A 16,322-nucleotide genomic window follows, 5' to 3' on the forward strand; every position below is an offset into this window, starting at 1 on the left:
CGTTTCTAATCAAACGGTTATCGCTTTCTCCTTCGCTTGCTTTTTGCAATGCATCTTACGGAAAATATATCAAATTGATATGGCAAGAATACTAAAGAGCATTAAAGAACGTAAATTAGTGATTGTATGGTAATAAAGCTCGTAGGAAAGAGAGAAACGCAATTTCTGAAGAAGAGAAATTACAAAATCGTATAAATATATCTGTAAAAAAAAAAACGGACCAAACGAACAATTTAAAAGAAATCTTGAAGATAGAATCGACAACACAGTTTCCTTCCCTCGCGAACGTTCACATGCGCATCCATATGATTTATCGATTACCATTTCATTCCTTTTTTTATGGATCGCCACGATTTCCATAAAATAGTCGTAATAAAACTCCTACACTCGCGGAATCATCTCGCGCAATAATTCACAGGCCATTGCAATAACGATTGAGATACTTCTCTCTTCATAGAAGCAGTAATTCCACGGACTTGGTGTCGTTGTACCGAAAAATCGAAGCCATATAAATAAGCTTGGCAAATTTATTCGATAACCAGCGCAGCATCGTTATTATTACTCATCCTGTTCCTGTTTATCACGTTGCTAATTTTATAAATCGAATTTGAGGTAGAATATTTGCGATGCAAGAGATATAAAACAAAATCTTATTACGTTTGTTCAAGAAAATGAATTGACACAAATCCTCGTGTTCTTCGAGAAAACGTAATTAAATAAATAATAAATAAATAAAATGGAAACAAGACAAAACCAAGAAAACGATATGATAAATTAGATAATATTTTTTCCCTGTCACATGCTGCGTAAAGGCACATATGTTCATATATTTTCGTTAGATTAGATTGTAATGTGCAAGACATTAATTTGATGATAGCATATCCTTGATAAAATCCTGATATTTATGCAGTCATATTGGAGTGTAGTGTAGTTAGAAAACACGGAAAACTAATATGGCGATACTGAAAAACTAATGTACCTCTACGGAATCAGATAGTATCTATACGCACGTATGTGTTTAATTACGCGTGTTTAATTACCACATTAATCCAGGGAAAAATACGATTCGATCCAGCAATCTGCAAGGTGCACGATTCTATCTGCGAGACTATTCTCGAATCTACCGGTACCAAGCTAATTCGACGAGCAAAAGGAAGAAAATCAATTAAGCCGTAGTAACTGTACGCGAAAGATATACGTACAATATCTCAGACTTTCTCTCGAGCGTAAATTGCACGGGAAGGATATTTAAAAATATTTTTTTTTTTTTAACCTTTACAATTTTTAAAATATTATTATTTTTTGTATTATTATTTTACTTTATATTTTATTTTTTATTATTGTTTTATTTTATATTTTTTATTTTACATTATTTTATTTAGTCACTCAGTCAGCTTTCTTTTTAATTATCTTGCTGAAATATTTGTGATAAAAAATCGCGATGCGAATCGTGACGAAACTCGATCTATCGCCTTCTCGAAGGAAGCATATCGTCGGCATAATTTCAGGCGAAACATTCGCTGGTACAAAGTAGCTTTAGCGAGGCTTCCATCTCATGTATATAGCCCATACGTTATATCAGCGCGTGCCAATATTAAATTCGCGCACATTCCAGGGCGCGGTCCAACCACGAACCGATACCGCGCGCGCGTTTGCCCATTCGCGTACTAAAGCATTATATTCTCTCTACCGAATGGAACAAACCGCTGTACTGTACCCCTCGCGATCATTAAACATGGCTAAAGACGTCTATTAAGCTGCCACAGCCATTTTAGCAGAATCGATGGAAACAGAAAGTGTGTATTGTTCCGTTACTAATGTGTTGCGTTTCGTTAAAAACCACTTGGGTCAGCTTAAATTTAAATTTTAGCCATACAAAAAACAAATCGATAAATAAAACACCGTGGATATATTTATTTAGTATTATTCGATAATTTTCCGTTATGGAAAGGAACAAGCAAGACAGCTTTCTAATATGATAAAACGCATAAATTTGAATATAATCGGCAAATTAAAAGCTATCTGTGCAAAAAAAAAAAAAAAAAGGTATCGGATAAATTTCCGTTAATTGAGGAAGTTGAGATAAATATTGCGAGAATCGTTCAATGCTTTAACGTATAACAGATCCGATATCACGCCTGCATTTTATCTACGTGCCACGTAACTTTTAGTATTGACAGGTTCAGAACCAACAGTTATTTTTCACGCCGATCACTGACGCGCGATAAGATCGTAAACATTTTATCGCGAGCCATCCGTAATCGTTATATCGTCTCTATACTTCTCGATAAATCGATACACCTACGAGCAACTTTCCCGCAAGCTTAATGTTCGGCGTAAACTGCAAATTGCGCGTTAATGCAGTAGTACATGTCTTGAAAATTCCGGAAAGTCGCGAAAGGAGGCGGCGAAGGCAAGATAATTTTTCAATTTATGAGAGAAAATATATATAAAAAAAAAAAAATATGTATAAAAGAAACGTTTTCGCGCTAAATTAGAAAACGCGAATGCATTACCAGATCTGCGGCAAAATATCGCACTTATCCTCGCTACGTAACGCGCAGGATGTAAAGCGTGACAATCTCGGTGCACGGGTAATAACTTCATACGTACGCGCGATTTGCATATCGTGCCTTACGCGTGTCGGTACGCGCGGCACACGCGATATTTCTTGCGGAAAGACGTGCATAAGGGACGAGTAGCTGGGTCAATGACGTCAAGAGAGAGCTACCTTATATACGTCCCTGCGCGGCGCAGCAACAGCAGCAGCAGCAGCAGCAGTCGCCTGCCTACCGCCGGAAGGGAAATTCGCTAGGAAGCTATGCCGAGACTGCGACAACTATCTTCGTACTTATACCTGTGCGACACGTGCAATGATGAATACAGAACGCAACGGCACCGCGAGTGCACTGGCGAGATAAGGGCGAGCGAGGCCGCGGTAATAATCGTATCGCGCGATACGAGTATCTTCTCTCTCTGTATATACGCGGACACAGAACGGCACATTTCACCTGCATGCTTCAGGTCGCATTGTAAAGTCCCGAAGTCAAATAGTATATCAATTAACATTATAAGTGTTGAATAAATCTCTCTTTTTTATCTTCTATTGTCTTCAACGTCAAAAAATAAATGCGCTAATTTTTCCTTAATATTTTTCTCCTCGTTACTTCAAGAAATCTACGTGAAGAGTAATTCCTTCCCCACATTTTAATTCTCCAGAAAACTTAAATTTCGCTCATTTATGCTCAATGCTACACCGTGTCGTAAATCTGCAGGACCGATCGATATTATAAATTTTCGAGACAGAAGAGTACTTCAAAACCACCAAATGTTTGCAAATCACAAAGTTACGGTGATGTTTAAACTTGAGAAACGACGATCTAATTTATGTATACTTCCTTGCTAATAGTTATACCAAAGTTACGTAACACTTGCCACAAATAGGTGGTTGCATGGTAAATTTCGCTCACGAAGACCGTCCCATGTTCCTTATTGCATAAACGTATTTTCACGCATATATCAGACTTGTTCGGTGTAAAACCTATAGTTTTGGAAACTGGCTTGTACAGATGGCACCGATGGTTCGTAAATTAAAATTAAAAAAAAAATATGTATTTCGATTTTAATGATTATACACGCATAAAATAAATTAATATTAATATTAATTAATATTAATATTATAAAATTCCTATTAAAAATATTTTGTATATATATATATATATAATAAGAGAAAGAGAGACAGAGAAAGAGAAAGAGAAAGATTTGCAATTAAATGTGCGAATAAAATATATCATACTAATATAAGATTTTTATCTTTGCAGAAAAGAGAGAGAGAGAGAGAGAGAGAGAGAGAGAGATAATAGAAGAAGATAGATTAAAAAATTAATATCCAAACATAGAAATATAATATAAAAGTTTTATATCTCATTTTTTATGTTCCTTTTTTTATTGATATAATGTTTTTTTGCTTTCAATGATTTATAAAAAAAATTCTCCATTTCTCTCCTATCTGAAATAATACCTCGCCAACATGTGCATGTTCGCGTATTACGTTTAATGAACTTCGAGCTATTACACTCGCTACAGACGCGCAGCGGCGAACGTCTTGCCGAGAGGAAAGGACGAGCACAAAAGGGAGAAGCAGCTGGTTTCGCTGACGTCACTACCTGTCTTGCAACTCTGGTGGTAGCACCCTAGGGTATGGGTCAGCACCGTGGAATACACGAGGAGCTACATCCTCCGACTATTATGAATTGAGAAACACTATCCGCGCGCGAGCGCTATAAAGGGCTTTCCGTAACAAAAGCCAAATCCCACAACTCGGGATGGACCCGAGGAGAAGCTCGTTACGTTAACTTTTTCCATAACTACGAAATTTACCGGACGGTAAGTCGATATCAAGCTCGTAAATTCTGCATTTAATCACATTGCTAAAATAAAATTTACTTTTTATATTACGCATTAATTTTCTATAGACCCAAATAAATGTTTCGATTGGCGATTGGGGTTCATCGTGTTTTCGTGAAATGCTACTTGCAATGAATTATCACGGTCTCGCGATGGACAACAGATCGATCTCCCGGAAACACGAGCCGGCAAATTCGTGGGAGGCATTCGCCGATGCATCGAATTAACACAGAAATTCTATCCGGGTGCAACGGAGAGGGAGAATGAACGACGGAATGGCTAATTAGCTAACGATAAATTTACGTTACGGTCGTGGTACGTCACGCGAGATTAGTTACCGTAGCGCCGAGATCGATTATATCAATGACTAATGTCCATAAGTTATATCTTTGCGTTTGAAAATACGACGAGGAGAGATGAACTGTGCGCCAAAAGTACCGAGATTTATATTCGAAACTTGCTATTCAACTTTTCAAGTGTCGGGATTAATTTTCATTGTCGCACGCGATAAAGATGATATCTCGATTCACCATCGAACCGATCAAATTTTTCAACTCTATCGCATAATTCAGATCCCGAGGATGATTGCGAATTGCATTAAGACAGTCTCACATAAAATTTCGTAGGATGCATTTACGGTATTACGTGATATTTCACGGCGCAAAATACTTTCAAGTCTTTACCACCTTCGTGCAATACGCGATTATTTCGCCGAGAATATAAACGCGTTTTACATTAGAAGATTTCATTAAAAGTTCTGTTAAGATAGCAAACTTGCTTGGGCTATTCGCAAGTTTAATGGAGAATGTGTTGAGAGAATTAATGTTGAATGCGTCTGTTACGTTCCCAGATGAAATACTGTGTGAATGCACCATCTGCGCAAAGAGTAATGCGTGGTACTTTGCACTTTTCATATATAACTTTCTCTTTTTTTTTCTTTTAAACAAAGATGAGAATGATGCCCTACTTTCCCGCAAATTCACAATATCATGAGCTGCAGTCGTTAAACAATTATAAGTTTCTGATTATTTCATTAAATCGTTCCACAATAAATTATTTAAGATAATGAAACAATAAATATTAAAAAAAAAAAAAAATGTTTTCGGTAATCTTTAGGATAAATCAAATTTTTCGAAAAATATTCTACAGTATTTTAATTACTTTGAAAATATGAATATAAAAGAACAATTCCATAAACCAAAACTCTGAAAAGTTGAAGAAAAAGAACTTTTAAACGATCTTCATATTTGTTTCTTTTTATTTTTCATTTTACTTTCATAAAAAAATGTCAAACAAAACACACGGTAGCTGACTTAGCTGAGCTAACAATTTGTAAGTTAAAACACGTTTTGATAAATACGTATTTAAAAATAATTTTAGTCAGGTGAATAGTTTTATTCAGCGGAAAACACGTTCCTTTTTTTCACAGCATCTATTTGACGCTTATCTCTCTGAAAACGTAACGTCGCTTTTACTTTTAATTTCGCTGACTTTTGTTTCAATATCATGCTGTCTGCAGCAGATATGAAATGCAAAAAATCATAAAGAGCCATAACAAAGCTATTCTATTTTGAACCAAGTCTTTGAAGTAATAAACTATGCGTGCAGTTGTTTGATATTAATTAATTTAAGCTATTTTGATTTTCTTTTTTTAAATGTCTTTAGAAAAATGTAAGAATTATATCCAGAAAATTTTTTTTTCACTAAAAGAGATTACATTTACAGAAGTTAAGTATTACATTTACAGAAGTTATTAATAAATAATTTCTAAAAACTTTGATCTTATCTCGAATCTGCAGAATTTTACTAAGCGTATATCCGCCCATATCAAAGCTTACTAAACACGATACACGTCGAAAGCATTGATTCCGTCGATTGATCAAGAGAATAGAAATGTAGAAAGTTGCACCAAACCTGCGACTCGCAAGTATTGATCGAGCGACCCTTCAAACAAGTGATGTCATCACTCGAATGTCGAATATTGTCGACAGTAAAATGTCTCGAATCAAAATAAAGCATTGAACGCGATTTTTTTTTTTCCCTTCGATACTTAATCTATATACGATCTAAAACGCACAAACTGAATAAAAAGAGGCGTTGACAGTTACATTCGTTAGGCTTCGTTCTAACACAAGCAGATATTATAAAGGCACGGTACTTGATAAATTATCGAATTGCAGAAATACTTGTGAGATATGAATTCGGATATCAAAGAAATAAAGATATCCGTAGTCGCTTGAATCGAAACATATCTAGGCAAGTATGCCTTCATTACCGTCGGCCATGGCTTTTGTTTCGCTACCTTAATTAGACCTCACGTGCAATAAAAGCACGGAGATATTATGCAGGGACGTGAGTTGGAGGGCGCATGTCTAATTAGCGACGGTACGCCCCGTCGTGCAGCATAATCTCCATCGCTCTGAAAGATATATATCACCGGCGGCTTTCGCGAATGAGGAGCACGTGCAAATTCGTCCGGCACAAATGTTAATAACGATAATACGGACATGTGTGCTCGCGAGAAAATTCCGAACGTACGTGCATAAAATCTCATCGTCATCCGAATTTTATGTCCCGATATTTTTATCGAGAGAAAATCCAACTTGCAATTTTAATCAAAGAACTTGTTCAAAAGTAATCCGATAAAGAGAAAGCGAGGCAGATATTCTATATCTGCCCGTCACATACACAAAGATTTTTTTTACTTAATAATCCTCGAATAGTTTCCTCTACTTAGTACTTAGGTATTCATTATAATTACAATATAATATTTTTTAATCTGATATATTAAAATTATTTAGAGGATAATTAATCGCATGAATTTTATTGCAATTGAGGATAATTAATCGCATGAATTTTATTACAACTATATAAGAAATGGAAAAAAATTACGATTCATTAAAAAAATGTCGATAGTCAGATATCGACATAATTTTTTATGCAGTTTTTATACAATTATGTTGTTGAGGGAGAATACAATAATATATAAATTCCTATATCATTAAACAAATATATCAATTTATATAAACTCTTTTCAATAAAGTTAGTATATTAATAAATAATTGAGGAGCTTATAACTGTAATAATATTGCAATAATTGTAATAATATTTCATTATATAATCATCCTTATATTTTGTAGTGTGTGTATAAAAAAACATTCTTTTGTAATAATTTTTCTATCATTAGAAACCATTTATCATACATAGTTTATAATATAATTAATAATATCGTTCATATTCTTTTAATGCTGAAATAATGCTCGAGAATTAATGAAACTTTTTCAAACATCATTTTTATTTTTATTATTTAACAATATTAAAAAATTTCTTATCAATTCAAATAATTGCAAAATTAGCTTTTTAATAAAGTAATATTATATTTATATTATATAAGATGCATTTACCAAGTTTTATACTATCTACATAAAATACCAACACACTTTCGTCGATATTAATAAATATTAATCTCATCGTTCGTTTTAAACAAAGAGCAGCATAAAGTTAGATTCATCAGTTACAAGAATGAGATGCGATTACCTCTCAAAAAATAGCAAGTGTCTAAATAGAAATATTGAGATATACGCATTGAATATATCGAAAGATTACTATTATCCGATAATAATAAAAAATGTTTCATCGCATTTCAAACATAGCATCAAGCATACAGCGCGTCGCCCCAACCTCCCCAAAAAAAAGTAAACAGACAGCAAGCAGGCAGCGAGCTGCGTGATCGTAAGTTAGTTTGGAATGTAAACATCAAAGCTGGATTTTGGAATGTAAACACAGTCGCGAATGAAGGTGATTGAATAATCGCTTGTGAATAATCGCGGCTATTTCCTCGAGCATTATTTCGATTATATTACCCCGAGCACACGTGCGAGATGCGTTCTAATAATTTTTCGTTAACGGAGCTGACGTAATGACCGGATGACAGAGAGGAATGGTGGAGCACATCCACGTCTCCTCCTTCGTCCGCGTCACGAGAAGACATTGATGTGATTGATTTTCTTTATTCGCGGTAATACAAAAAAGAAAAACTCATTGACTCACGTGAAGTTAGCGCCAGCTCTCGATCGATACGACGTCTCTTATGTACGTAGTTCTCTTCTCCCTTTTGTCCGTTGTTGGTCTCGCTCGTCTCGTTTTCTCTTTGTTCCCTCGCTTTAACGGGGCCACGGGAGAGAAAACATCGGTGCACACAAGAGAGAAACGAGAACCGGCAAGCGCGAAAGCAAAACTCGACTCCGCGAGCCGCGCACAAAACAAGAAGATACAACCGAGAGAACACAGCACGCATACACTCGCCCCGACTCTGCGTCACACAGCTGGTACAGTCGCGTCCCGATATCGTCCCTCTCCGTCAAACGCGAGAGACAGAGACAGAGAGAGAGAGAGAGAGAGAGAGAGAGAGAGAGAGACGGCCGGTCGTGGGGCTTCCGCCAAAGTCGCGGTTGGCTAGCCTTGCTCGTCGTAGAAATGACGCGACATCGCGGAAACGAGAGAAAGGATAAACGCGAACTGACGAAATGATGTCCTCCTTCTCTCTCTCTTTCTGTGCACGAACTTGCCGAAAAAGGATGGCCGAGCAAAAACGGAAAAGTCTTTTGTCTCCGAGATCGGAATTCAGCCGCGAAACGAACACCTCAATAGACACCGCGATACTGAGGCGCCGGCGTGTTCGTCCCCTTCTCTTCCTACTCCCTCCTCGATTCCCCCACTCTGCTGACGCTCACCCCCCACCACCACACTCCACACGCTCCGAGCGTCCGAGCTCCGAGCGCTGACTCTACGCTCGTGTATCTTCGTGTGCCTTCGTTCGTCACACATTGTCGCCTACTTCTCGTCTTTGTCTCGTCTCTCTCTCGGTCTCATCTTTACAAATGACGTCCTTTCTCACCATCTCTCTTTCTCTCCCATCATTCCTGACTCTCCTCTCGAGAAATCGTAGCCTCTCTCTCTACCTTTACCAAAGAACTCACCTGTCGTTCAGAGCACTCTGGTTAAAGAGCTTTTATCCTTTTTCCTCTCTCTTTATCCTCTTTTTTTTATCCGTGTATTACTTCTTTTCGATCCTTCTTGTAATCGCTTCGGTGTACCGTTCTGCTTTTCTTTTTCGATTCTCCTTACTTCCTTCTGCGTGTCTATATCGTTTCTTCTCTCTATGATGCTTATATGTAATTATGCGCTCTTTAAGTTTTATATGCAAAATGTATAAAATAATATATAATCTCACTATCTTTCTAAACCTATTTCGAGGAAGGAGGATAAAATAGCAATCTCATAATTTATCTATCTCATAAATTTATGCGCGACAAATTACTTTGTTTATAATCAGGATACATCATAAAATAAATAACTGGATCTTAATAACAATATATCCGAATTTTTATTAAGTTGAATGTACACTATATGCATAACATATTACCGTATCAACAAATAATGTCAAGTATATTTATATGGCTCTCAATTGGACCAATACATCAATCATAACACAACCGTATCATCATCGATATTTAAAGCTTATACTATAAGAATATTTAACATTAGCTTGATGTATGACGATGATATGTTACATGTAGTATGCATTCAGCTTTAATAAGAAATGTATATTTAATTTTTTTTAAAATCTAGTACTCAATTTCAATTAATTCGAAAATACAATTAATTATAATATATAATTTCTTTACATGTCATACGCATATATATATATATATATATATATATATATATATATATATCTGATTTGTATATTTAATACCGAAATATATATCATGACAAATGTTGGCATTTCCAGTTTTTATGACTCGAAAGAATGTCATAATAATCGCATCTTTCGAATCGCATGAGTTCTTTGAAGGCGAAGCCTCCTAATCGACAAGAAGCGAAGAAGCAAAACGCGAAGCAAATGACTTCACATACTTGTCATCGCGAAAAGTGTTACAAGCAGATATACCGTTCATATTATTTGTGATATAATTATTCGTTAGTAAATGACAATATTGAGAAGAATTTTATGCGTAAAAAAATTGCAGACGCGCGCAACGTGTGCGCGTGTGTATAAACCAATGTGTAGCGGAGAAAGCTATTTAAGTGTGTAATATGTAACGTATATATACATATGCGTTATAATTCGAGAGAGTACACATGAATGGATTGCAATCTCGTAGCGACCCTCGCACAAACCGTGCATTTACGTTCGCACAAATGGATCCACGGCGACGATGTACGTGTGCATCGCGAAGCATATATTTTAGAGCTCGTGTGAATGTCGTGCATCAGAATAACGTTAATGTAATAATGTCAACGTGTCTATTCTCTCTCTCTCTCTTTATTTCCCTTATATAAACCACACGTTATTATAAGTTACGATACATGGTTTGCATTAGGGTGCGCTATGAAGCGCGCACACACAACACACACACACACACATGGTACATCTCACCCGCTCTCTTGAATCATTCACGGAATTTCAACACCGTTTCAACCGTGCATTTTTTGCCTCGCACACGTTAATTTTGCGTCCTCGACACGCTTCGTGGCGGATATATCTGGAATTCATAAAGCGTAAGAGAGGCAATCGCGTAAATAAGTAGTCACATTCTTCAACTACCAAACTGAAAAGCTTTTACGTTTTCAAAATCTTTTTAAATTATCGTCAAACTAATTGTCAAAAATAATAAATTAAATACTTATTTAAATAATCAATAATTTATATTAAATATTTATAAATATAAATATAAATACTTGAATTATTATTTTATTCTTTTTCTTAATCGTCTTAAATCTACACTTGGAAACTAATGGAATAAACTGACGATCATGTTAATGAGATCGAATGTCTTGCAGTACGGGATTGTCTAATTTTGCATCCTTGAAAGGATAAGCCATCGCGGGTTATACTCTTCCCCTCCCTTCTCCCGTCCGATATGCACACCGAATAAATTAGCATTATTTCGTTGCGGTCTTAGTTGCATGCACCGTTATACATTTTGCATGAAACATAATGACGTTACGCGCACGTGACATAACACTGCGATGTCTATCTCAACGTCTTTGTCAACGTTGCTCTCGATGTCATCTTCTCGTCAAATTACGCGTATTTAATGCGCCTTTAGATAATATTCTCATTCTCGCATTGCACGTTACACGGATTATTACGTTTAACTCTGAAGGAAAGCACGTTCGGAATGGACAACACAAAGATGCTTTTGCAAGAAAATATAAATATATATAAAAGATAAATAAAAGAAATCTTTTGATGCCGACAGTGAAGATATCGGCACTTTTGCTTGACTGATTTTCTTTAAATGAAATGTACTCATACTGGGATTGAAATCATTGAATTCCGAGGAACACGGAGCAATATCTGGTCGGAAGAAATGACGTTGAGTATCGAAGAATCTTCCAACAATATTGCAGTATTTTGAGAACGATGGAAAATATATATCCAGCGTGTACGTGCTTCTTAAAAATTAATTAATATATAATATATAGTCTTTTTAATTGTTAATTTAATTTAATTTCGACATGGATAAATTCTTAAAATGTATTAATTTTTAGTAAATTTAAGATTTTTGCATGTACATAATATAAAAATTAGAAAGAATCTTTTTATCTCGATTGAATTTTCGTCAATATATATTCACCGTTTTTATCTGAGAGAAAAGAGGAATATTCCGTGATTAATATACATTAATATATAATGCGTTTTATATTTTATGTATATATGCATTTTAAAATTATGTATAAAATGTCAAACTGTAAAGTAAAATGATCTTTCAATTGTGTGAGTTTTTGCCATTCGAGGCCACGAGATACGCGATTCTAGTAAAGAGATTTCTCGAACTATTTGACAGGTTGAATGTGGTACGAAATAACTTGATATCGTTGGCCTTCTTTCATTTCAAGCAATTTCCGCGGACTTCGGCTCTGCGAAATAGCCTGACCAGTTCAATATCTTTCTGCTACTTTTACCCTATTTACCCAACTCCTGCCGTAACATTTATTTTCGTCCGCTCGGTTGCTCGTGGAATTGAGGCAACAGAATCGCGGCCTTCCAATTAGTTGACTATAAGTCAACTGGTTTTTTTTAACGCGCTATTTCCGGAAAATAAGTTCCCGTTTTATCAGGTCCTTCCTTTGATAGTTTTTCATAATAGCAGCGAGAAAGTTGTATCGTTCGTTGCTTTTATTTTTAATAACAATAACGAGAATAATGGTACTGATATATATATATATATAAATTAAAATGCAAGATCATTTAAAAAATATAGAAAATAATAACTTTGAGATATTTTTAAAATATTTCGCTCTTTTTTTTACAATTCTATATTGTTAACATGATATATTTATTTCTTCGGGCAACTTGCTTCCGGAATTCCATCCGAATGTCATGACCGCGTCAAGTAGTTAGATGTAGCACTGGCGAGACGGTACGTCACGCCCCGACGACCCGAGACCACGTCACTACTCCAATATCTCTTCGGGGACAAGTCGTGACTTTAGCAGAAGACAGTTTAAAGAGACAAGTGGAAGAAGGGAGACGAGAGAGAGAGACGAAGGGATGCTGGGCGAAAAGAAAAGGCGGAGGGCAGAGGGTAGTTTATCGGCCATTCGAACAAAGCGGCCAATCTCTAAGGATACTCGATCCCGCAGATCTTGCCACAGACGGAGACTTTCGCGAACGTAGCAGGCACCAATAGCTGTTGTATAGTGGCTTGTTTCCAGTAAGTTCTTTAAAGATGTAGGAGACAACGTGATCTTGTTGACGGCGAAGGTATGAACGATGTGAAAAATGCATCTATACATTCGTCCGCGTCAAGTATTTATGTTACCTTAGAGACTAGGGCGTGTACGAATAGTTCTACTGGCAAATTCATTAATATATTGTGCGCGAAACTTGCGGAATATTGTATTACATTGCGAATATGATCTTTTTTCAGACATATTTAAAAGCTGATGGAAAAATTATTTTTCTGAATAAATTTGTAAATTGAATGAAATGTCTGCGCGATTGAAAACAATTCTAATGACAAGAGACTATTAATAGCGATAAGAGATCGTGCTAGCAATAACTTTGTACGCAAGAGTGTAAAAATATTTTACAACTATTTAATGTCTTTAAAAAATAAGAATTCAAATTATACATGGCTCAAAGGGTTTGTCGATCTAATCGCTTAACTAGCTTAAATAAACCTGCATCTCGTAATACGGGAAAATCCCGTCACGGGGCTTTGCGAAGCCAACTAAATCGCGGAGGGATGAGACACGACCTCTCAGCCTAAAGTATGAACCCGGAATTGTCAGTTTATCTCGCTCGGTTGTAATCTCGGTCGAGGACTTTTGTTTTATCAAAAATACTGAATTTTAAACGCGAGTTTTCCTGACAATTAAATCTTTAGAATTAACTTTACTTTTAGATAGACAATAAAATAAAAAGAAAGAAGGAGTAAAAAAACAGCAAATTATATCGATTTTGTATTTCTACAATATGATTTTAGGAGATATCCTTAAATATATAGGGTCGGCCCAAACGTTTCGGCCAGATTTTGAGATTTTATAGAAAATTTAATTCTGAACAAAAAGTTTTCTATAAACAAGGGTCAAAAAAATACTTTTCTAAAAAATTAACGTCCAAGAACCTCTGAATTCACGGTTATTTTATACATTTTTATAAAGAAAAAGTATGTGTTTTTTAACAAAAAATATCGAAATAAAAGAGAATTAAATTATTTTTCAAATGAGATCAAAATAATTGTAACAGATAACCGGAAAAATATTTTTTTGCACGTTTGAAACTGGTTATCTCAAAACCTATGGAACACCATTACAATCATTTTGATTTCATTTGAAAGATAATTTAATTCTCTACAACTTTTGTTTCGATATTTTTTGTTAAAAAAATACTTTGATATCTAATATTTGCAAAAATATATAAAATAGTCATGATTTTAGAAGTTTTTGGGCATCACCTTTTTAAGGAAGCATTTTTTGATCCATGTTTATGGGAAACTTTTCGTTCAAAAAGAAAAAAAAAAAAAATTTATATAAAATCTCTTGCTAGAACGTTTGGGCCCACCCTGTATAGCACAATGCGCAAGATTAAAATTAACAATGGCAATCGTATATAATTATCTCCGCGGAAATGCTGTGTATGGCGTATTCATGGACCGTACAATCACGAATTCTAACACGTGTTAGAAGAAGCAACTTTTCTCAGTGCAATAACGATCCTGGGATCTCGGCCGTCCGGAATACTTTAACACTTGGTAGTCAGAGATACTGAATAGGCTATAACGATAACCGTTATCGTTATCACCTTACCCCCGATACATCCAATCAAACGGTTCTGTAAGAGTATCAAGTTCGGACTTTCGTCTTGTTGTGTAGGTTCCGTACGTGTGCACCATGTACATGTGATGAACATCTCACACCGCTCGAACGAACACACGTAGCGCTCGTAAAGGTGTCGATGGTAGTGTCGACAGAGTTACGAATTTGCCGTCCAGACGTATATACGTATATATATATATATATATATATATATATATATATATATATATATATATGGACATAGGTGTACATATATACGTGTGTGGGCTTTAAGCTCCCGCATTAAGCTCAACATTTCGAATCCCTTGGTAACGTCGGAAGGTATTACAATTTCACTGATGGCACACATTCACGCGACTAACTGAGAAGATCAATCAGAGGAGCAACGAAGTTAAAGTCCGGAAAACAAAATAATTCGCAATCGTATCTTATTTTTGCGAAGCGTGTGTTGGGGAGTGATGCACTTGAAATGATTGAAATATTAAAATCTTTTTTATTCTTCATAAAACAAAAAAAAAAAAATAGATGACTCTTCAAACACATTTTGAGCTATATAAAATGATTTTTTAATATGCCCAATAATTCTATTATTATGTTTAATTCTTATATATCTTTTTCTTCAAAACCATTAGCTTTTTTAGTGTTCAGAAATAAATATAATTTGATCACTCAATTTAAAAACAGTGTGATTTTATCAGAAAAATAATTTTGATGAACAATTAAAGTTGTCAAAAAAATTGACTTTATTTAAATCATAATTAAAATTTAGAAAAAGCATCGTGTGTGAAAAAATTCAAAAATATTAACGCAATATTGAAGAAAAAGGAATATAAAAATAGATAATTTTGTCATAATTTTTCTCTTTCTTTCTCTCTCACCTGCTTCCTTAAACTATGCATATTATAAATAGGAATATATTATAAATAGATACATAATAAATGGGATATAAAATATCATCGAATATTCAGTTGTACCCGCGGTTTGATATTTAAAAATACCATAAAAAGATTTCTTCCCGTTATTTTTACGACATATCGTTCCACTTAAAGCTGCACTTTAAATGACACTAAAAATTCAACGCGTTTGATATGCATTGCTGCAACTGCGTGCGCTCGTACCGAGTTCTCGTATATCTAGAAATAGTCTCTTGACGCTTATTTATGCGTGGCCAGTCCGAACGGTCGTGTATCCGCACGGTATATATTTGCGCCGGTATCAACAATGCAGTTTTGCGAATTGTTGAAACATGATGCGCGTCAAGTACAAATGATAAATGTGACAAACAACAACGCGCGTCTGACTTATCCCTCCTTTTACCGTATGAATGGGCCGAAAATGAGTGCCCGGATGACCGCACAATCGCGGATTCTCTTTTTTTCTTCTTTTCTACTTTTCATTGCGGCATCAGTTCTGCATCCGTCTGTACCTGGATAAATAGAGATTTTTCTCGTGAAAGGGACGGTCGGGTTCTCGCGCGGCATTGAATTAATATTTAATGTAACGCCCAGGAAATGCAAATTGCATGGTGTCGCCGCTTTAGATTTAATATCGATATAATTACAAAATAGATGAAAAAACTGGAG

The 16,322-nt window shown here is 35.4% G+C and overlaps 1 protein-coding gene across 5 annotated transcripts in view; it reads right to left on the reverse strand.

Annotated features, from left to right (window-relative positions):
• Nucleotides 1-9,081, reverse strand: part of LOC126858298 (ankyrin repeat domain-containing protein 50-like) — a 55,260-nt gene extending 46,179 nt beyond the window's left edge. For all 5 annotated transcript variants that reach the window (XM_050608511.1, XM_050608514.1, XM_050608512.1 and 2 more), the window contains exon 1: nucleotides 8,458-9,081. The gene's annotated coding sequence lies outside the window, so the exon portion shown is untranslated. The remainder of the gene's footprint in view (nucleotides 1-8,457) is intronic.
• Between the last annotated feature and the right edge of the window lie 7,241 nt (nucleotides 9,082-16,322).

Source organism: Cataglyphis hispanica, chromosome 24, assembly GCF_021464435.1.
Source record: "Cataglyphis hispanica isolate Lineage 1 chromosome 24, ULB_Chis1_1.0, whole genome shotgun sequence".
Classification (NCBI taxonomy): domain Eukaryota; kingdom Metazoa; phylum Arthropoda; class Insecta; order Hymenoptera; family Formicidae; genus Cataglyphis; species Cataglyphis hispanica.